The 22,660-nt window shown below is 49.0% G+C and overlaps 1 protein-coding gene across 6 annotated transcripts in view; it reads left to right on the forward strand.

Annotated features, from left to right (window-relative positions):
- The window catches only part of CYSTM1 (cysteine rich transmembrane module containing 1), a 141,693-nt gene that overhangs the window by 103,287 nt on the left and 15,746 nt on the right, over positions 1–22,660 (forward strand). The gene's annotated exons all lie outside the window — the stretch shown is intronic.

Below are 22,660 nucleotides of genomic sequence, written 5' to 3' on the forward strand. Positions count from 1 at the left end.
TACCCTTGAATGGGATTTACACGCTTTCCTTCTTGGCTTTCATATTTATAGCTGTCTAAAGGGATATTCTTGGTTTGGCTTACACCTGTATCACAGAGGAAGAAGCTATTTGGTTTGGCAGATTCTTTGGAAGGGAGAGGGGGATAGGAGCATGACTGTGGCTGTCTCACTGCTGGGAGGGGTCAGGTGATGCACAGGCTGAGAAGTTACTCTCTCCATCTGTATGCAGTCCAGGCTTGGGCTTTTCCACTGCTACTGGCTTGATCTGACCCTTTTGTTTCCCATGAAAGTTTAAGTTTTGTAGCATTCTGTCAGTTGTTTCAGTTTCAGTGAAATCTTATACTTCTGCTTCATTATAACAAGAAATTGTTCTTTCAAATGCAAAAACGAAACAAACAAAAAACCCCAAATGCATCTGGTGTCCTTTCCACCTCCAGCTGCCTCCACATGGCCTCTCAGTGAGGCTGACTGGGGCCGCACAGTGTGACAGCCTCAAGAGGTCTGGGCTCCTCTGGCATCAGAGTGCAAAAGTAGCAACTCCCAGGCCTCCCTTAAAAAAAAAAGAAAAGAAACAAAAAACTTTTCATTTAACTTCTAATTTTGAAAAAATTCCAGACTTTATAAAAGCTTTGCAGAAATAGTACAAGCAGTTCTGTGTACCTTTCACCCAGATTTCCCCAAACTTTATATAACTTTAGAGTAATGATCAGCCTGGCTTTTTCACTGCCCGGACTCACAAGTCTCAGCATGTCACTTCCATCACACTCTCTCAGTCAGAGAAGGCACAGGCCTATGCAGCAAAACTTCAGTGTGTGTGTGTGTGTGTGGTGGTGGGAGGAGTGGGTAGACTTTACTCTTGATGGGTGGGTGGCAAAGCCACATACAAAATGAGTGGGAAGATCTTAGGAAACTGCACCCCCAAGTCCTGGTGCTGGGTGAGCTCATGTTCAGTGAAGCATTCTAAATAATAAAAGTCTTTCTAGGTTCTTGGGCATATGCGATAGTAACAAAACTATTTAAGGTGGCAGTTAAACACAGCAGCATCTCCAGTCTTATGTCAGAAAATAGGCCATCTGTCTTTTTAAGGAAAACTCTGTGAATTGGTTAGAAAGTCAGGAAGTCAGAGGTTTTTAAATTCTGTCACCAAAATTGAAATGGCTCCCACTCGGATACCTCAGATCATCGAAAATGTTGGGTTGCCCAGCTGATCACTCTCCCAAGCTCATGGGAGACGTCACTCACCAATTCCAGCTCTATCTGCTCAGCCCAAATGTGGCTTCAGAAGTCTCCTTACCAAAGGGTCCTAGGCAGCAGCTATGAACAAGGCTTAAATTGTTTGTTAGGTAGGATGCGGCCATTTACCATTCCTTGTGCCCTCTTTCTTCAGTTCAGAAGAACTGTCTATCACCAACTCCCGGAGTTTACCCAAACTCATGTACATTGAGTCGGTGATGCCATCCAACCATCTCATCCTCTGTCATCCCCTTCTTCTCCTGCCCTCAATCTTTCCCAGCATCAGGGTCTTTTCAAATGAGTCAGCTCTTCGCATCAGGTGGCCAAAGTATTGGAGTTTCAGCTTCAACATCAGTCCCTCCAATAAACACCCAGGACTGATCTCCTTTAGGAGGGACTGGTTGGATCTCTTTGCAGTCCAAGGGACTCTCAAGAGTCTTCTCCAACCGTTCAAAAGCATCAGTTATTTGGCGCTCAGCTTTCTTTATAGTCCAACTCTCATACCCATACATGACTACTGGAAAAACTGTAGCCTTGACGAGACAGGCCTTTGTTGGCAAAGTAATGTCTCTGCTTTTTAATACTGTCTAGGTTGGTCATAACTTTCCTTCCAAGGAGTAAGCATCTTTTAATTTCATGGCTGCAGTCACCATCTGCAGTGATTTTGGAGCCTTCCAAAATAAAGTCAGCCACTGTTTCCATTCTTTCCCCATCTGTTTGCCATGCAGTGATGGGACTGGATGCCATGATCTTAGTTTTCTGAATGTTGAGCTTTAAGCCAACTTTCTTATTCTCCTCTTTCACTTTCAAGAGGCTCTTTAGTTCTTCTTCACTTTCTGCCATAAGGGTGGTATCATCGGCATATCTGAGGTTATTGGTATTTCTCCCAGCAATCTTGATTCCAGCTTGTGCTTCATCCAGCCTGGCATTTCGCATGATGTACTCTGCATATAAGTTAAAGAAGCAGGAATACAGCCTTGACATACTCCTTTTCCTTTTTGGAACCAGTCTGTTGTTCTATGTCCAGTTCTAACTGTTGCTTCCTGACCTGGATACAGGTTTCTCAAGAGGCAGGTCAGGTGGTCTGGTATTCCCATCTCTTGAAGAATTTTCCAGTTTGTGGTGGTCCACACAGTCAAAGGCTTTGGCATAGTCAGTAAAACAGAAATAGATGTTTTTCTGGAACTCTCTTGCTTTTTCAATGATCCAACAGATGTTGGCAATTTGATCTCTGGTTCCTCTGCCTTTTCCAAAACCAGCTTGAACATCTGGAAGTTCACGGTTCATGTATTGCTGAAGCCTGGCTTGGAGAATTTTGAGCATTACTTTACTAGCATGTGAGATGAGTGCAATTGTGCGGTAGCTTGAACATTCTTTGGGGTTGCCTTTGGGATTGAAATGAAAACAGACCTTTTCCAGGCCTGTGGCCACTGCTAAGTTTTCCAACTTTGCTGACGTATTGAGTGCAGCACTTCCACAGCATCTTTTAGGATTTGAAATAGCTCAACTGGAATTCCATCACCTCCACTAGCTTTGTTTGTAGTGAAGCTTCCTAAGGCCCACTTGCCTTCACATTCCAGGATGTCTGGCTCTAGGCCCTCTTTCTTAGAGATACTGAAATACAGAGAGGTTTAGTGACTTGCTGGGATGCTTGTGTTTTGACAAGGACCTAAGTCCTGAATCCAAGCTAAATGCATTTCCTCTTTACTGCATGCTGCTGCAATCCAGCACTGATTCCACAGCAGCCCTCAGACACCCATCCGAGGAAAGTACCTTCTTCTCAGCCTATTTCTTCCCCTGTCTCCCCACCTGTTTCCTCCCTCCCCCTCACCCCCTAGCCACAGAAAGAAACACAGAAAGCTGGTAGTTATAACAGGGATAACCACTTTCCTAGTAGACAGGTGGCAAGTGTAATAAAAGCTAAATTCAAATCCCCTTAGTGCTAGGACCTGGGTAGATGGCTTAACCTCTCTGATTTTTGAGTGTGCCTGCTTCCCCTTGTAAGCTTCAGGAAGGTGATCTTTTTCTCTCAGCCTCTGTTTCCACAGAACCTAGAACAGTGCTGACTCGTGGTATATGCTCAGTAAATGTCTGCTGAATGGATGGAAATAACATCAGTTCGAAAGATGTTTGTGAATTCATGTTCCATTTCTGGTCCCCTTTCCCTTTGAGACTCTTCCCTTGCTATTTAACTGTTGTAGGTCCAGATACTGGGGTTTTATTCATGTTCTTCTGGGTTAGGACTGACATTTGGCAATGTATGGATGTAAAATGAAAAATTCTGCTTCAGCAGAGTCCCTAGGATGTCTCCGTGGAGTTCAGAAGGCTGATTGGCCTTTGCACGGGGTTTCTGAGCCTGTAAAATGTGCCTGTTTTTGCTCTTTGTAATTTGAAGATGCAAAGGTGAGTGCTTGCAGGAGGAGAGCCCTACCCGGATCACTGGCCAACCAGCCGGCCTGTCCCCAGTCCGCAGTCGGTGCAGGCTGGCGGCGCAGCCTGCTTTGCCTGCGCACCGCCTTCATGTCTGACGCTGCTCTCTCACTCAGCGCAGGGGTAAACAAGGAAAGAATTGAATGATCCAGAATCTCTGCTAAGAAATTACAGCTGGCTTGTTTGAGCCATTTATGCTTTTTTTTTTTTTTAATCAGAAACTCTGATGAGGCATTTTTCATTGCCCCGGGAAGCCTTTCCAGGGTAAAGCCCAGCACAGTACCTTCTTCACCAGGTGTCGGATGACACAATGTCCCAGCAAGGACTCTGTGTGGAGCCACCAAAAGCCACGCTGGCTCAGGAATCTAGGTGGAGTCTCTCCAGTTCCCTGAGCTTCTGCTTCCTTATCTGTCATACTGTGATCGCAGGACTGAGGCAAAACATAAAGTCATATACTGTCCAGTGTACAGGCAGGGAGGACTCAGCACCCTCCCTTGGCCCACACCACTTTTCTGAATTTTTGCTTGTGGGTGGATGGGGCTGCTGAAGACAGGAAGCTGTCAGGGGAAAGGTGGGGATCCCAGTTACTGAGAGTCATTCCGGATCTCCCCGCCAGAATCCCCACCAGCCTGAGGCAGCCATGGGACCCTCAACTCCAGAGTCACGTCATCTGCCTTATAACTGATCTCCCTCCTCCTCCTCTTGCCCCTGCTGTCTGCTTTCTCCCCCAGACCCTCTAGATGCTTCCCTTGTCACTCAGAGTAAAAACCAGTCCTTAGGTGACCAGCCAGGCCCTCCATGGGCAGGCTGCCGCTGTGCACTGCTCCAGTGCTCCTTGGTATTTGCGGTATTTGCAGTTCCCTTCCCCTCTGCCTTTCTCTTTGCTCCGAAATCCACCCGGCCTGTGTTCTCTTGATTCTTGCTCAGCTGTCACCTGGTCAGAGAGGCCTTCCACCCACCTTCCCTCTCCCCACCGCATCAAACGTAACACCCTAGCCTGCACTCTCTCCCCACTTTGCCCGCCTCTTTTCCCTTCCCAGCACATTGCTTGCGGGTTCCTTGGCTGCCTTCGTCCTCCTGCTGGAACGTAGGTTGCTTGAAGGCAGGGCCTTTTGTACATCATGTTCTCTACTTGATTCCAAGGGTGTGTTGGCTGGCAGGCTGTCCCCTCCCGGGTCCTCTGCCTGCACAGGTGTCTCTGCAGCACCCTCCTTGTGACGTTACCTTGGGTTCCTCTCCCTTCTCATCTTCTCTGTATAGAATCCTGGGAGTGGCTCTGAGTTTTTGCTGTGGGTCAGACCTGGTGCTGAACACTATATATCCTTCAGCTTTTAATTAGGGGACAGCTCCATGAGGTGGGTCTTATTAAAGAAGAGTTTGCCCAAGGTCAGAGCTAGTAAGTGGCAAGCAGTCATTCTAACACCATGTGTGACCTGAGACAGACCCAGTGACCACAAGGAGGAAGGTCTCTAGAAAGGGAGGAGGAAGAAGAGGATGAGCAAAGAAGGGGTATGAGATGGAGACAGTAAGGTGCCCAGAGCTGGCACAGTAGCTGGTAGTGAGTAGGGTTTCTAGAAAGAGCTACAGAAAGCATCAATCCCAGGGCCTGTCCAGACAAAGGCACAGGAATGGGGCAAAAGGGACAGCTGCCTGTGGTCTGGGCCAGCCTGAACATGCTCACCCCTCAACCAGGAGGGGGTGGGCTGCTTGTGGGGTCCTCCGGGGATCTGTGGCTCTTGACAAGGGCTGTGGCACCAGCTATTTCTCTCAGCACTGCAGACCTCCCCTCTCCCTGATGCAGGGGGGGCCAGCCCACTGGGCTTTCAGCTTGCTCATCCTTACTTTGGAGAGAAAACTGCTCCTCCTTACTTTTGGTCATGGTCTCTTGTTTTCCATTTAGTTTGAGGCTTTGCTGCTGGCCTGGGTTTCTGTGTGATAGGCCAGAAGTTTTGATTTACCTGAGGATAAAGAGGTTTTGGGGAGAGCTGTTCCTCACCTAACCCTTGAGTGTGCCAGAGTAGAACCTATAAAAGTTAAGGGTTTAAACATTTCTTTTCCCTTCCTATTATTAGAATAAAGACCAACATTTCCAAAGGCCTTGAGAGGTCCTTCATGTTCTAGCCTTGCTAGCAGATTCTGTTTCCACTTCCTCAACCTCCCTAGGCCTCTCCTCCCGTATGGCTTTTGCAAATGGTGTTTCCTCTGTATGGCTTGCAAAATCATACCTCTCTTGACTCAGTGCGAGTAACTCTTATTAATCCTTCCCATCTCACTCTTGTGTCGCATCGGTGACGCTGAGTGGTACCTCACCCTCGCTCCCCAGCGTAGCCTGGGTCAGCTCTCTGCCCTTCATAGCGCGCTGTAGGTTTGTAATTTTACAGCCTTGGTTCTAGTTAGAGAATTAAGGTCCCCACCGCTGTCCAAAAGTGTCCTGATTGCAGAGACCTTGAATAAATTGACTGACCCCTTGATTCCCCGGTGAGTACTTGAGTGATTAAAGATGAAGAGGAGTTTGAACATACACAGGAGAGAGGACAGAGTGAGTTTCTGGAGTAAGCTTTGTTAAGTTGTTAAACTTTAAACTTGAATTTGCAGAAAGGATCATTTACACCACTTTCCCCTCCCTCGTGTAATTCATTTGTTGGTCTGGGCTCTGAGCAGGATATTCAGAGTCACGGGTGTGTGAATTATCAGAACTGAGAGATGCAGCTTTGGGTCATTTTTGCTTCCACTGAGTGGTCTGGTCACTGAATATAGTAACAACTCTCATAGAAAAAAATTTTTTTCCACTCATAGTCCAGATACCCCATTATCTCAAATCGTTTTTGTGTTCTCATTTGCCCAGCAGTTCTTGCTTAGATGCATGTGTCGTCTGCACCTGGCGGCCACTGTCGTGTAGAGTCCACTGTGTGTCCGGTCCCGTCCTCCACCCCACTTACCTGTATAAGCAGATTCCCTGTAGGGCAGGGTGTCTCACCCTTGGCGCCTTGATATTTGGGTTGGATGGTTTTGGCGGGGGGAACACAGAGCTGCCCTGTGCACTGTGTGGTTAGCAGCATCCCTGGCCTCTGCCTACTATGCGCCAGTAGTATCCACTCAGTTATGACAACCAGCAGTGTTGTCCAGACGTTACCAGATGTTCCTGAGGGGCTCAGATCACTTGCCTTTGAGAACCACTTCTATAGAGTCTTTCATATGAAAGCTGTAAGTTGGGCTTTTGAGCCCAGTGGAGGAAAAGCTTTATCAGCAGCTAAAAAATTCATGACTTTTTTTTGGTGGCCAGCCCAGGAAAAAGCCTCCAGGAACCTGGAGCTTTAAAGAATTCACTCATGACTTCTTACTGGATAGACAAGCTTTGTTTCTGAGCCTCTCTGCAGGTGGGCCTGGAGAATCTGGGTGTCTGGAAGCAATTCCTAGATTAAAACTAGCAGGACAAGAAGAGTTTGAGGCCAGTGGTCTAAGTTTTTGAACATTTAATATTAATTATTAATTGTTGAATAATTAATAAAAGCTAAATAAAAGAACGAATAGTTATCAAGTGGTTATGGTGTATCAGGCATTTTTATGAGTCAGCTCTTTTAGTCCTTGTAACAACCCTGTGAAATAGGTTTCTTACCATCCCCATCATACAGATCAGAGGTCCCCAAGCCCCGGGCCCCAGACTGCTGCCAGTCTGTGGTCTGTTAGGAACTGGGCCCCAGGGCAGGTGGTGAGCAGTGAGTGAGTGAGTGAAGCTTCATCTGTATTTAAAGCCGCTCCCCACTGTTCACGTTACCCCCTGAGCTCCACCTCCTGCCAGATCAGTGGCATTAGAGTTCAGGCCCTACTGTGAACTGAACCTGCAAGGGATCGGGGTTGGGGACTGCTTATGAGAATATGAGAATCGTCCCAAAACCATCCTCCTCGCCCCATCCATGAAAAATAATTGTCTTCCATGAAACTGGTCCCCAGTGCCTAAAAGCTGGGGACCACTGGTATAGATGAAGGAACTGAAGCAGAGAAAGCATGAACCTTGTTCATGGTCCTACAACTAGGAGGTTGTAGGGCTGAGATTCAGACCCACCAGTCTTAACCCCAAAGCTGTGCTCCTCTGTGACTACTAAGCACCTAGTGAGGTACCCCATGCTGGGCTGGAAGCTCTATGGACATGGCTTTGATTCTTTTTATAGTCCTTCTGGGTAAGTTATCCCAGACCTTACAGTCAGGGAACCTGACTCTTAGGCTGTGATGGCTTGACCATGGTTCCCCGGGGATCTGACCCAAGGCCTGACATGCTTCCATGTATCATTCGGCCTCCCATGAATGAATAAAAGTTTTTTTCTGTTTTTTTTTTTTGTTTTTTTTTTTTTAACTTTGTCTTTCACTTTCCCTTGGAATCTCACCTCTTGCTCCAATAGTTGTTAAATGCCTTGTGTAATTTAGTGCCAAGCACTAAGTAAATGTTGCTGTTTCTAATTAGATCTTGTTCAGGTGTTTTGTGTATATTATCTTATTTAATCCATATAGCAGTCCTGTGCTGGTGGTTTCCTATTTCAGAGATGCAGACACAGGTTCAGAGAGATGAATTTAACTGCCCTAAAGTCAGAGAGTAACTCCCTGAGCCTTGAATTGAACCCACGTCTGTCTGGTTTCAAATTGTATTCTTAATTTGCATGCTTATTTACATTACATTAGAAAATGCCCTTGAAATACTTCAAAATATTAATAATATATATAATAGTTTAAATATAAGATGTATAATATTCATAACAATAACGTACATTGTTAACAGCAATGAAGAGGCAGGCTCACCTCTTCTTTCTGGGACCCTCAGTTGCAACTCTTCACAAAAGCAGATGGGACTAGTCTTTAGTGAGTGGGCTCTTGGCACCAGTTTTGATTCTGAGTCCCCAGGTTTGTGACCTCAGGCTTTAACTCGACAGATCTGCTCCGGTAGGCCTGCGCTTAAATGAAGACCCATGCCCTGTCCCCCATTCCCTAGTGACAGCCCAAGGTCTGGGACCTGGCATCACATGAAGACAGCCTGGTCACAAGGACACTGGAGGACCACAGGCTCCTAAAGATGGCCTTGGGCTTTTAATTCTTTTTGGATTTAGAGACACAGTCTGTTTTGTTCAAGTGCTTAATGCAAAACACTTTTGCTTTTTCAAAAGCCTTGGCCCGCCCAGCACGCAGGGGTAATGGAGTATAAAAGGCGGCTGCTCTTTGTGGGTCCAGTCTGCTCAGCTGGCCAGGGGCATGTGGCCGGGGTTTGAAGTCCTTCCTGCCCCCAAACGACTCTGCTGCACTGCTTCGTCAGCCTCCCCCGCCCTCCAGATGCAGCCAGGGTTTTCGGCTCTAATACTGCTCTCATCCCGGAGAAGGCAATGGCACCCCACTCCAGTACTCTTGCCTGGAAAATCCTATGGACGGAGGAGCCTGGTGGGCTGCAGTCCGTGGACTCGCTGAGGGTCGGACATGACTGAGCGGCTTCACTTTCACTTTTCATTTTCATGCATTGGAGAAGGAAATGGCAACCCACTCCAGTGTTCTTGCCTGGAGAATCCCAGGGACGACGGAGCCTGGTGGGCTGCCGTCTATGGGGTCGCACAGAGTCGGACAAACGACTTAGCAGCAACTGCTCTCATCCAGTCTTGAAACTTGACAGACGCCTTTCCTTCACATCTCACATAAGCCTTTTCAGTTAGGTTGGTATAAACAATGAGGAAATTGGTTTGGCGGGTGAGGAGAGGAAGGCTGCTTTTGGTGAAAGGTATCCAGGGAAACTGGGAGGCGCCGGTGGGCTTGGAGCCAGCACCAGGGTGTTGGGACTGCCCTGTGAGTGTGAGGCCACTAGAGTGGTGGGTCTTTCCCTAGGATGAACCCTTCCAAACAGAAGTAAGACTAGCCTTGTTGAGAGGCGGCCCAGGCCCGAGCACAGGCCCTGAGGCTCTGCCTGCACCCGTGCTGCTGTGGCCCTGTGCCCACGGGCACCTGCTTCCCCGCGGTCAGTGTGGTTAGCCACCGAGGAAAAAATCTATATTTGGTTTATATGGTGGCTCCCCAGAGTTGAGATTCTCTAAAAGGAGGGATGCAACATGGGATGGTTGTAACTAAAATGCTGGCATTGAAGATGGTAAGGACTGACAGCCTCATTAGTGGATGAGGGCTTTGCCCAGCAGACGCTGACACGAGTGTGGGGACCAAGCCCAGTGTGGTCAGGGGCCAGAGTGGCTTTCTCCAAACCCTGACTTAGTGCCGCTTATCCAGAGCCCAGGCCGCTGCTCCTGGGGACAACCAGGTTCTCACACAGAAAAACATGGCTTTGTTTTTAAAGAACTTTTTAATTTACAGAAATAGCTCTTCCTTATAAAAAGTAATATACCCATACTTTTGCTATCCAGAGACAATAGTTAACATTTTCATATAAATCTTTTGGTCTGTGTTTAGTTCTTCATGATGCAGCCCTTTTGAAATTTGACTATTATGTTCATCTCTGTCCAGGAGATCTATTTGTAGCTGATATAAATGCTGCATAAAAGTGTGGTTGGGTGTTCTGGGTTTTTTTCCTTCTTCTTAAATTCATTAAGTCTGTATCTCCTCAGCTGCATCTTGGCCCCATACAATGTGGGAGTCTTGTGAGCAGTGAGCAGTGGTTCTCAGTGAGGTCTCCATGCAGATGTGAGTCTCACTATGCTGACTTCATGCCTGCCCTCCACCCAGTCTCCAGAAGTGCCTTTCCTTCTAGCCCTTTATTTTTTTACAGTAACAGTAATACTTATAGTATATTATCCACTTACTTCGTGCCTGGCACTGTGCTGCTTTTCAAGTTAGTCATCTAATCTTTATAACAATCCCAAGAGGTGGATGGTGGTATTGCCTCCATTTTTCAGATGAGCCACAAAGAAGTGAAGGGAAATAAGTGCATTGTATTGAAATGGGCTATTTCCGCTGTGGCAGGCTTAGCCCCAGAGCCAGTGAAGCCAGGTCTGCAGCGGCTGTATTGGGCCGGGGGTGGGGCACTACAGGGATGAGGAGGGCCCAGCTCCTGCCCTGAGAGCTGGTCTCAAACCCACCAAGAACCGCCAGCGAGCGGATCGTGGCAGTATTAGTAGCCCGCCCTGGCCTTCTGCTGTCCACACTTGGCCTTGGCTTCTTGAGGGAGTGGCTTCCTCCTCCAGGAAATGCACTTTCCTATCCACTCTTCTGGGAAGCCTCATCAGCTTGCAACCAGGAAGCTTGCTGCTGTGTGCTGTCAAGGCTGCCCACCCTTGTAGAGAAGATCAGGAGCGTTCAGGGTGGTATGGCTGTAGATGCCAACCCTTTTAGTTTCGAGAAGCCAGTACCGCTTGCCTCCTTGTCCCAGTGCTGGGCTTGGTGGCTTTTTCCTCATTAGATCTGTGGTGCGATGGAAAAGGTGACTCACTCCCTCCGGCTGCCCTTACACGTTCTCAGCCTTTTAGACTCGAGAGGTTTTCTGAAGCTGGAGAAGGGCAACCCCACCCCCCACACACACGTACAAGTGCAGGCACACGCACACACTTTTCCTCTAGAGGTTATCCCTGGGTGTATGTGGTGACATGGAGAGCTTTGTTCTTGGAAGCCCAGGCATCAGAGTCTTTTCCCAGGGATATGCCTGCTTCAAGACTGTAAATCAAAATGGTCCAGGGAAGATTCTAGTGCCTTTCAATTGCATTTTCCTTAGGGGAAAAAAAGAATTCCATTAGATTTTCTTTTTGGTAGTGTCTTGATTCCCTCTGAGCTTTTCCATTTACCCCTGAAATAAGTCCATTTGGTAGCCTGGGATACCTTGTCAGCCTGGAGGATTTTAGAGTGGACCAGATTGTTTTTGAATAAAAATGGATTTTTGCTTCTGAGAGTAGGCGTATCATGGGTAGTTTATAAAAGATCAGTATTCCCCCCTCCACCCCAGTCCCTGTCCAGCACCCCGGGCAGCCGTGGGTAACCATGAATTCCTCACAGCTATGGGCGCAGTGCCCTAGGCCTACGGATCTGAAGGAAAGGCTCTCGGGAGGGTCCCCCCTCTTGAGAAGGTGAATCCTGGGGCTGTGGGGCCCACTCTCCCCAGCCCAGCCAGGCCTGGGATCCTGAGCTGTTTGTGCTGGCTTCACTCATTCCAAGATATCCTCCTAGTCACATGGATTCCTTCTGGGATAGAGTGATGGCCCTGATACCCTCAACCATTTCAGAGAAGTTCAGGATGAGCCAAGATCTCTCGAAGGATTTAAATTGACCAAAGTGAGAGTGGCACCTTCCTTCAGAACTTCAGACTGACAGGATATTCATATCTTTTCTTACTTGCACTCTGCCATTGCTTCAGAGAGGAGCCAGCTGAGGCCGTATCTGAGCTTGCCTGCAAGGCCAGCTACAAACAGCTTTTCCAGCTGAGGTAAAAGGTGCAAGACACCTTTTGTTCAGTCCTCCATTCATTCACTCATTCATTCCATGTCTCCTGTACCTCAGGTCTGTGGAGTAGACTCAGGGCGTGGTTAGTAACGTTGGCGTGTGCAGCATAGAATCGGGAGCTAAGGGTCACCAGACTTCATCTTGGAGATCTAAAGGAATTCCTCCTGGACTGGACCTTTCCACTTTGTGGGCCTAGTGGAAGGGGCAGGAGAGTGAGGGGCTGGTAGGAGGACTCTTGGGGGTCGCCAGCTCCAGCTGCTGCTGTGGTGGGGTGGGGGGTCGTGGGGATGCCTAGTGGTTGTGCCTCATTAGGCGGCCGTGCCCCCTGCCTTCCTGGGTCATTGCCCAGCAGCCTGGCATCCACAAGGAGGGGGTCTAGGCAATACTTAACGGAAATAGACACCTCTTTTACCCGATTTCCACATCACTTGGTTGTTCTTCAAAAACCTCAGTTCATCAGGTAGAAGGAGAAGCTGTCTGTAGGCTCTCCTAGCAGCTTCACATAATGCCAGGGCCGCTTCCAGCTGTCTCGGCACCTCTGTCCTTCAGGTCTCTGTCTTGAGAGTAGTAATGGCAGCTGACAAAAACTTCGAGCCTACTGTATACTAGGCGGTTAGTGTGGCTTAACTAAGTCCCCAAAGGACCCAGTGAGGGACGAGGTGCTGTTATTATTCCCATCTCACAAGTGAGAAAACCAAAGCTGGGAGAGGTGGTCACCCTTCAAAGTGGCACTTAGAGTGGACCCTGGGGTACCCGACTCTACAACCGTCTTTCCTCATCCGCACAGGGTTCCTTGGTGAGCTGTTAGGAGGCTAGGGTCTGTTTGTGTGGTGACCTCGGGGTGCTCCTGACTCAGGACGACAGCTGGGCAACAGGAGGGGGCCCTCGGCCGAGGGGGCTGGGCTTTCTGACTTTGCTGAGAGGCCTTGCGTTCTCCAGACCGGCAGGGCTGTGAGTAAACCCGCCACTTTGGGCAACTGAACCCCGCTCAGCAGATGGGGAGCAGTCAGCTGCCTCCGTCACTCTTGACACAATGGGGCTCCCTTTGTACCTGCTCCATCACCAGGGCTAACCTCACCTAGCTTCCCACCTCAGCCTTTCATGGCAAGGATTAGCCTGTCTCTTCCTGTTTCACTGGAAAGGTGATTGGTCACGATGTTGGGAGACTTTTTGGATCTAGCTTCAATGACAAGCTGGCTAGAACTATTAATATTAATAGTAGAGTTGACCATGGAAAGAAGCTTTTCTACGGGCCAGGTTCCCCCTCTGCCCGCCTTTCTCCACTAGGGACGTCTCTGGCCTCACATTTGCCGAGGGGCACATCTCAGCAGGTTGGGTGGTGGTTTTCGGGGCCCTTCCTGGTTGACTTCTGGGTGGATGCTGGGTTGTGGCAGTTAAAGAGCAGGAGGAACTGTTGGGGATTACTCGGCAGAGCCCAGGCGCCCCTCACAGTTCTTTCCAAATCTACAAGGACGACCTTTGTTGCTGGGAAATGGCTGGCGGTGTGCTTCAGGGAGTAGAGGCCTATGGAGGAGACAGTCATTACAAGTGAGGTTTGCCTTGCTGAAATCACCACTCAGCATGCTCACTGAGAGTGGTCATCCTGTCCCGCCCTGCCCTAGAGGTCACTGTGTACCAGGGCTCTGCACTGGGGTGCATTCAGGTGAAAACCCAGCTATTTTTACTGTCGCCAAATTAAGCTTGACCAAGGAGGAAGAAATCAACCTGGGGCATTTTGCATCAATATATCTGCTAGGACTGTTAATCAATAACGTAGGAACCTGGTACCTGCAGAAGCCAGTTGTGGTCTGTATACGTAAGATAAAGACACACTTGGTGTTCGATAAAAAACAATAGGGTGGTGTTTGCCTTGTGAGAAAATGCAGCAAGACCTATTTGAATGAGACTCCCGAGGCCGGTGCTCAACGTGAGTCAGACTAACATTGCTGATAGCAGAGGGGCCTGTGCCCATCTGTGCCTGGACACTAATGGGAAGGGCCCAGCAGTGACCTCCATGCTGATCTCTGTCCATCTGGGCCTGTTCCAAAGAGCCAGTTCAGTTCAGTCACTCAGTCGTGTTCGATTCTTTGTGACCCCATGGACTGTAGCACACCAGGCTTCCCTGTCCATCACCAACTCCTGGAGCTCGCTCAAACTCATGTCCATCGAGTCAGTGATGCCATCAAACCATCTCATCCTTTGTTGTCCCCTTCTCCTGCCCTCAATCTTTCCCAGCATCAGGGTCTTTTCCAGTGAGTCAGCTCTCCATATCAGGTGGCCAAAGTATTGGAGTTTCAGCTTCAGCATCAGTCCTTCCAGTGAACACTAAGGACTCATCTCCTTTAGGATTGACTGGTTGGATCTCCTTGCAGTCCAAGGGACTTTCAAGAGTCTTCTCCAATATCACAACTCTTTGTCATTCAGCTTTCTTTACAGTCCAACTCTCACATCCATACATGACTTATGGAAAAACCATAGCTTTTACTAGATGGCCCTTTGTTGTCAAAGTAATGTCTCTGCTTTTTAATATGCTATCTAGGTTGGTCATAGCTTTTCTTCCAAGGAGCAAGAGTCTTTTAATTTCATGGCTGCAGTCACCATCTGCAGTGATTTTGGAGCCCCCCCAAAATAAAGTCAGCCACTGTTTCCATTGTTTCCCTGTCTATTTGCCATGAAGTGATGGAACTGGATGCCATGATCTTAGTTTTCTGAATGTTGAGTTTTAAGCCAACTTTTTCACTCTCCTCTTTCACTTTCACCAAGAGGCCCTTTAGTTCTTCACTTTCTGCCATAAGGGTGGTGTCATCTGCATATCTGAGGTTATTGATATTTCTCCTGGCAATCTTGATTCCAGCTTGTACTTCATCCAGCCTGGCATTTCTCATGATGTACTCTGCATATAAGTTAAAGAAGCAGGGTGACAATATACAGCCTTGACATACTCCTTTCCCGGCTTGGAACCAGTCTGTTGTTCCATGTCCAGTTCTGACAGTTGCTTCTTGACCTGCATACAGATTTTCAGGAGGCAGGTCAGGTGGTCTGGTATTCCCATTTCTTGAAGAATATTCCACAGTTTGTTGTGATCCACACAGTCTAAAGCTTTGGCGTAGTCAATAAAACAGAAGTAGATGTTTTTCTGGAACTCTCTTGTCTTGCTTTTTCCATGATCCAGTGGATGTTGGCAATTTGATCTCTGGTTCCTCTGCCTTTTCTAAATCCAGCTTGAACATCTGGAGGTTCTCAGTTTACGTACTGTTGAAGCCTGGCTTGGAGAATTTGGAGCATTACTTTGCTAGCATGTGAGATGAGTGCAATTGTGTGGTAGTTTGAGCATTCTTTGGCATTACCTTTCTTTGGGATTGGAATGAAAACTGACCTTTTCCAGTCCTGTGGTCACTGCTGAGTTTTCCAAGTTTGCTGGCATATTGAGTTCAGCACTTTCACAGCATCATCTTTCCGGATATGAAATAGCTCAACTGAAATTCCATCACTTCCACTAGCTTTGTTCATGATGATGCTTTCTAAGGCCCACTTGCCTTCTCATTCCAGGATGTCTGGCTCTAGTCCAGTCATCACACTATCATGGTTATCTGGGTCATGAATATCTTTTTTATATAGATCTTCTGTGTATTCTTGCCACCTTTTCTTAATATATTTTGCTTTTGTTAGGTCCATACCATTTCTGTCCTTTATTGTGCCCATCTTTGCATAAAATGTTCCCTTGGTATCTCTAATTTTCTTGAAGAGATCTCTAGTCTTTCCCATTCTGTTGTTTTCCTCTATTTCTTTGCATTGATCGCTGAGGAAGGCTTTCTCATCTCTCCTTACTATTCTTTGGAACTCTGCTTTCAGATGCTTGAATCTTTCCTTTTCTCCTTTGCCTTTTGCTTCTCTTCATTTCTCAGCTATTTGTAAGACCTCCTCAGACAACCATTTTGCCTTTTTGCATTTCTTTTTCTTAGGGATGGTCTTGATCATTGCCTCCTGTACAGTGTCACAAACCTCTGTCCATAGTTCTTCAGGCACTCTGTCTATCAGATCTAATCCCATGAATCTATATGTCACTTCTACTGTATAATCGTAAGGGATTTGATTTAGGTCATACTTGAATGGTCTAGTGGTTTTCCCTACTTTCTTCAATTTAAGTCTGAATTTGGCAATAAGGAGTTCATGATCTGAGCCACAGTCAGCTCCCAGTCTTGTTTTTGCTGACTGTATAGAGCTTCTCCATCTTTGGCTGCAAAGAGTATAATCAGTCTGATTTCTGTATTGACCGTCCGCCAATGGCCAAGTGTAGAGTCTTCTTTTGTGCTGTTGGAAGAGCGTGTTTGCTATGACCAGTGCTTTCTCTTGGCACAATTCTAGTAGCCTTTGACCTGTTTCATTTTGTATTCCAAGGCCAAATTTGCCTGTTACTCCAGGTATCTCTTGACTTTCTACTTTTGCATTCCAGTCCCCTATGATGAAAAGGACATCTTTTTTGGGTGTTAGTTCTAGAAAGTCTTGTGGGTCTTCATAGAACTGTTCAACTTCAGCTTCTTCAGCATTACTGGTTGGGGCATAGACTTGGATTACTGTGATATTGAATGGTTTGCCTTGGAAACAAACAGAGGTCATTCTGTCATTTTTGAGATTGCACCCAAGTACTGACCCAGGAGAAGGGAGCAGTAACCCCACAAGAGACTGACCTAGACTTGCCTGTGAGTGTCCAGGAGTCTCCGGTGGATGCCTGGCTTGGCAGTGGCCTGCTGCAGGGTCGGGGCCACTGAGTGTAGCAGTGTGTGCATGGGACCTTTTGAAGGAGGTCACCATTATCTTCATCACCTCCACCATAGTTTGGTCTCAGGTCAAATAACAGGGAGGGGACACAGCCCCACCCTTCAATAGAAAATTGCGTTAAAGACTTACTGAACATGGCCCCACCCATCAGAACAAGACCCAGTTTTCCCCACAGTCAGTCTCTCCCATCAGGAAGCTTCCATAAGCCTCTTCTCCATATCCATCAGAGGGAAGACAGAATGAAAACCACAATCACAGAAAACTAACCAAACTGGTCACATGGACCACAGCCTTGTCTAACTCAGTGAAACTATGAGCCGTGCCGTGTGGGGCCACCCAAGATGGGTGGGTCACGGTGGAGAGGTCTGACAGAATGTGGTCCACTGGAGAAGGGAATGGCAAACCACTTCAGTAATCTTGCCTTGAGAACCCCATGCAAAGGCAAAAAGATAAGACACTGAAAGATGAACTCCCCAGGTCAGCAGGAGCCCAGTATGCTTCTGGGGAAGAGTGAAGAAATAACTCCAGAAAGAATGAAGAGACGGAGCCAAAGCAAAAACAATGCCCAGTTGTGGACGTGACTGGTGATGGAAGCAAGGTCCAATGCTGTAAAGAGCAATATTGCATAGGAACCTGGAATGTTAGGTCCATGAATCAAAGTAAATTGGAAGTGGTCAAACAGGAGATGGCAAGAGTGAACGTCGACATTTTAGGAATCAGTGAACTAAAATGGACTGGAGTGGGTGAATTTAACTTCTGAGTTAAAGACTACTGTGGGCAGGAATCCCTTAGAAAAAATGGAGTAGCTCTCATAGTCAACAAGAGAGTCCAAAAAGCCAGCTCCCCTCTGATGAGCTCACCTTTTTTTTCCTGCAGTGGCAACCCACTCCAGTACTCTTGCCTGGAAAATCCCATGGACGGAGGAGCCTGGTAGGCTGCAGTCCATGAGGTCGCTAAGAGTCCGACACGACTGAGCGACTTCACTTCCACTTTTCACTTTCATGCATTGGAGAAGGAAATGGCAACCCACTCCAGTGTTCTTGCCTGGAGAATCCCAGGGACGGGGGAGCCCGGTGGGCTGCAGTCTCTGGGGTCGCACAGTCGGACACGACTGAAGCGACTTAGCAGCAGCAGCAGCAGTGCCTGAAACCAAAAAAAAAATTTTTCCTAGTTCTGTTTAGCATCCAAAATCATGGCAGTTGTTTTCTTATATTCAGGGGCAGCAGTGTTGGAAGTTTGTGGGTTCTGAGTCTATTTCTGTTCTCCTCTTACCTTTTCTCTCATCACTTGTTCCCCCGATTGCCTGGTTCTAAGCGTCTTTCTTGCTGCTCAGCAGGCTGTGAAATAACAGATCCTGCGGTCAGGCCCCATCACCACCACTCCCTCCTTGGGAGTTCAGGCCATGATGACTCTTACCAGTCAGGAGAGGTCGGGGCTGGAACACAGCTGGGCCACCCTACAATGCCACCTGTTTGTAAGTGAGCCGCTCAAAGCCCGCGTTTCTCTAGGTTTTCTTGTGAAGGAAGGAACGCGAGGACAGGGCAGTAATGGGCTGGCGTTCCTGTCTCCTCAGCTCACCGAAAGGCCTTGTCCAGGCTCTCTGGTGATTACTGGTGCCCCCAGCGTGGCGTGCCAGTGCGCTTCCTCAGCTGGCTCGTGGGCTCTTCCATCCAGGCTGTCTGTGAGCCGCCTGAGTCAGGCCTGGTGTCCTTTATTCCCAGACTCCCCTGCAGAGTTGGCCATGTCAGGGAAATGAGAAGTGAGCGTATGGGCTGGGAGGGACCCTGAGCAGTGTCTCTGTCTCCTCTGGCACATCCTCTGTCTGTGAGGTCCGGCTGGAGCGTTTTGGAGGGGTCTTCGGGCCGGAGGGTGGGCAGGCACCTGACTGGCAGAGCATCCCTCCTCTGCGGGGTGGTGGGATCCACCACACCACCAGCCCAGGAGAATGGCCACAGCTGCTGGCGCGGAACGGCCCTGGGGCACCAGCCCACAGAGCTTTGCCTGCTGGGAAGCAAAGCTCTGATCCATATCCCTTTCCCCAGGTGTTGATACGCTTGGAACCCTCCCAAATAAGCAGAGGATGAGAGTATAGGCTTTATCATTTTAACCACTCTTAAGTGTACAGTTTGGGTGGCAGTGAGCCTGTTGACATTGTTGTGCAGCCGTCACCACCATCAGTCTCCAAAACTTGGTTCATCATCCCAAACTAGAACTCCTTACCTGCTAAACAGTAAATCCCCTCTCTAGCCCCTGGCAACCACCATCCCACTTCCTGTCTCTATGAATTTGATTCCTTTAAGTACCTCATGTAGCAGGAGTCTTACAGTATTTGTCCTTATGTGACTGGCTTACTTCACTTAGCAAAATGTCTTTAATCCATGTTGTGTCATATGTCAAAATTCCTTTCTTCGACTGAAGAGTATTCCATTGTATGTGTAAACCATGTTTTGTTTATCTTTTCATCCACTGGTGGATACCTGGGTGGCTTCCACCTTTTGGTAGTGCAAACACGCTGCTGTGGACATAGGTGTGCAAATACCTGTCCAAGCGCCTGCTTTCAGTTCTTTTGAGTAGGAGTTGTAAAGCACAGGAGCAGGATGTCTTTGAAGGTCAGTTTCTGATGACTCACCCTTCTCCACTGAGAGCTGGGCTTATGGGCCAAAAGGAGGCTTTACTCATGGCCTAATTTTAGACTATAACGCAACCACCACTGGTCACTCGTAACATCAGGCTTCCTTTTGATATTTGATAGGATTTCACAACATGTTAAAATTCCAGTTTTATGTATTAGCTTTTGTTGACTACACTTAGCTGGTGACTCCCTTGTGATTGTGGCAGCCCCTTGTCACTCAGCGGTGGGCATTGACCCTCGGCAGTGCACTTCCTTACAGCTGGCTTGTTCCAGGGGTGCAGGCTCTTGCTGACTTCGCCCCTCCTCACCTGAGTTGAGCTGGTCTTCTGGCCTTGTCCCCACCCCTGGCTCCGTCTTGGGACCCAAAACCCTGAGCCCCTGCCAGCTGAGAATATTGAAGTCACTTGTCTTCACTCCCAGCAGCTTTGGGCAGGCATGGTGTTATCCCCCAGGTCTACTGGTTCTCATCATCTGTTTTTATTTGATCCGGTTTTCTTACACAACATTTAGCATTATTCGAATTATATGTCATTTTCCCCCCAGGAAAATAAAATGCTTTTCTGAAACAGCTTGGCATTTGGAGTTGCCACAGGAAGTGGTCTTCCCCGCACCAGCTTAGACCAGCCTGAGGCCCACAGTGTTGGTGAGGTGGACACATCCAGGGATGACAGGCCTTCAGCGGATTCACCTGTCCTGTCGTGGGTCCCTCGACCTCTAGAGGAGACTTCTTTGGCCAGTGCCCGTCTGTATTTGCCAGACCAGTTAGGAAGTGGACATGGGAGCACTGGGAGAAGACCTGCTCCCTGCACTCGAGGACCTTTATAGTCTGTTAATAGCTATGGCACTCAGAAACCCTGAGGATAAACCAGCCATTTCTGAGGCAGTCCTGTTTTCTTATCTGTTCCAGCGCTTCAGGTAAACAGAAAGCACTGCTGGCCCACAAAGGGAAAGGCCGCGCTCTTAGCCCCAGGCTGCGTTCTAGACGCGGACTGACCACTGCGCACGCAGCCTCCCCTTTTCATCTGAGGACTGCCCTCGGGCCTGTCTCTGTCTCTGCTTGGTATTTCTCAGACCAAGGTTTCTGAATGATTGTACTGATAGGTGATAGCAGCAGATCAAAGTCAGAAAGATCTGGGTTGGGCTGGGCCAGGTCGGAAAGGCTTCTGGGAGACGCAGGGAGCCCCAGGTCAGGGTGCTGTCCTGCAGGCGGCCTTAGATGCACTGAGCACCAGGTGGCCATTCTAGTCTCCTGAGGGTCGCCTTATTTGGCTCTGGTTTTAGATGCTGGAGGAAGAAGGGAGGAGTTTGCCTTCAAACAAACGGCAGATAAGATGCTTCTCAGAGCGTCTGAAAGATCTGTGTGTTGAGTCGAAGGGGAGAGCCTTTCACATAGTAACCCAACCTTGAGCGCTATCTCTGGCCTGACCCTGGGAGGAGCCTGCAAGTGGATCAGGCCGCTATTCCTGGCGCTGACGTGGAGCACAGGGGCACTTCTCTGCCCTGGGGCAGGCGAGCAGTTCTCTGGCAGAGAGAGGAGGAGAGGAAGCTGTTCACGGGGTGCACAGCCGGACCTGGGAGGGGGGCTGGCATCTCTGCTCAGGTGTCACAGGCTGGATGGGAAGGTGGATGACTGGCAGGTGGTCTGGGAGGTCCTGTGCCACCCACTGTGGGCTCTCCCGCTGGGTCGGTGCCCGGGTCTCAGCAGGCGGGGTGGCTTGTCGCTGGCCGCGGGTCTGGCAGTCAGGACGCAGGTCTGTCTCTGGTCCTTGGGTTACACCTTGTGCTGTTGTCCTGTTTATTCCCCTGCTAACCAGGTCCCTCTTCTGTCCCAGGCTCCCTGTCCTGGACTGTCTCTGAACTTCCCAGAGTCGCACCTCCCCAACCCTGAACTTGGGCTCTGATGCCTTGTGGTTGGTTGAGGCCGAAGGAAAAGTGACAGGGAATGAGAGAGAGAGAGAGAGTGTGTGTGTGTGTGCGCGCGCGTGCGCCTAAGTTGGGGTGAGAGCAGGGCCTAGAATTGCGGGCAGCTCTCCTCCAGCAGTCTTACGTCCTGCTGTGGGGCCGCGGAGGTGGGGGCCTGACTGTGTTCCGCCACTCCCCTCCTCCGGGCTTCGGGCACACCCTCCCTTGGGTGGGACCTGTTACCCTCTGCACAGTGAAGGACTAGGTGACCTTGCAGGCCCTTGGCTCCCAGAACAGCCTGTAACTGCCTCCTGGCCTCTGGTTTATTTCTGAGTCCAGGTGAGCCCCCGAACCCCTTCTCTCTACCTGTGTGTAGGCCATCTCTTTAGTCAGTCCTGAGAGTCAGTCATTTTAACATGGAATAACACCAATGAGCATTTATTGAACGGTGACAATGTGCTGGGCACTGTGCACGTCTAATCTCCTCATTTTCCCTGCAACCCTGTGGGGTACAGATTACTGGTGTCACTCTTATTTTACAGCACAGGAAGCTGAGGCTAAGAGAGGTTGTCACCTGTTCATTACATGGTCAACGAGTAGATAAGCCTATATTTAAATCCAATTTGATACATCTTATTAAAAATCTCTGTTCTGAAATTCTAATTGTGGTCTCTCACTACATTGGAGCAGAGTGTCTGGGAATTGAGACCTGGATTGGGGCAGCCATATCTGATAGGGAAGTTTCTGCCCCGCTTCTCTGAACTTCCCCATCTCTGGAATCTGATGAGAACTCACTACCTACTTACCCCACCCCTACTCCTGTTCAACCTTGGGTTCCTAGGAAGAGACATTGGAACCTCTGGGGCTGCTTTGGGGGGACAGGGGTCTGTGCTGGGGGGCTGGGTCTGTGCTGGCAGGGGTGGGGGCTGGGTCTGTGCTGCAGGGACCAGGTCTGTACTGGGGGGCTGGGTCTGTGCTGCAGGGACCAGGTCTGTACTGGGGGGCTGGGTCTGTGCTGGGGGGCCGGGTCAGTGCTGGCGGGGGGGCGGGGGAGGGGGCGGCCAGGTCTGTGCTGGGGGGCTGGGTCTGTGTGGGGGCTCTGCTGAGGTGGTGGGAGCAGAAAGATCTTGATGTTGGCACTCAAAGCAGTGAATGAGAGAGGGGAGCTAGGAGGGGTGGTGAGGGACCTGAAGGCGGCCCCTGGCAGATCACGGGCTCCCTGCGGTTTGCAAGGCTAGACAGACTTTACCTGCTCCTCAGCGCCCTTTGTGCCAGACC

This window comes from Bos taurus, chromosome 7, assembly GCF_002263795.3.
Source record: "Bos taurus isolate L1 Dominette 01449 registration number 42190680 breed Hereford chromosome 7, ARS-UCD2.0, whole genome shotgun sequence".
Taxonomy (NCBI): domain Eukaryota; kingdom Metazoa; phylum Chordata; class Mammalia; order Artiodactyla; family Bovidae; genus Bos; species Bos taurus.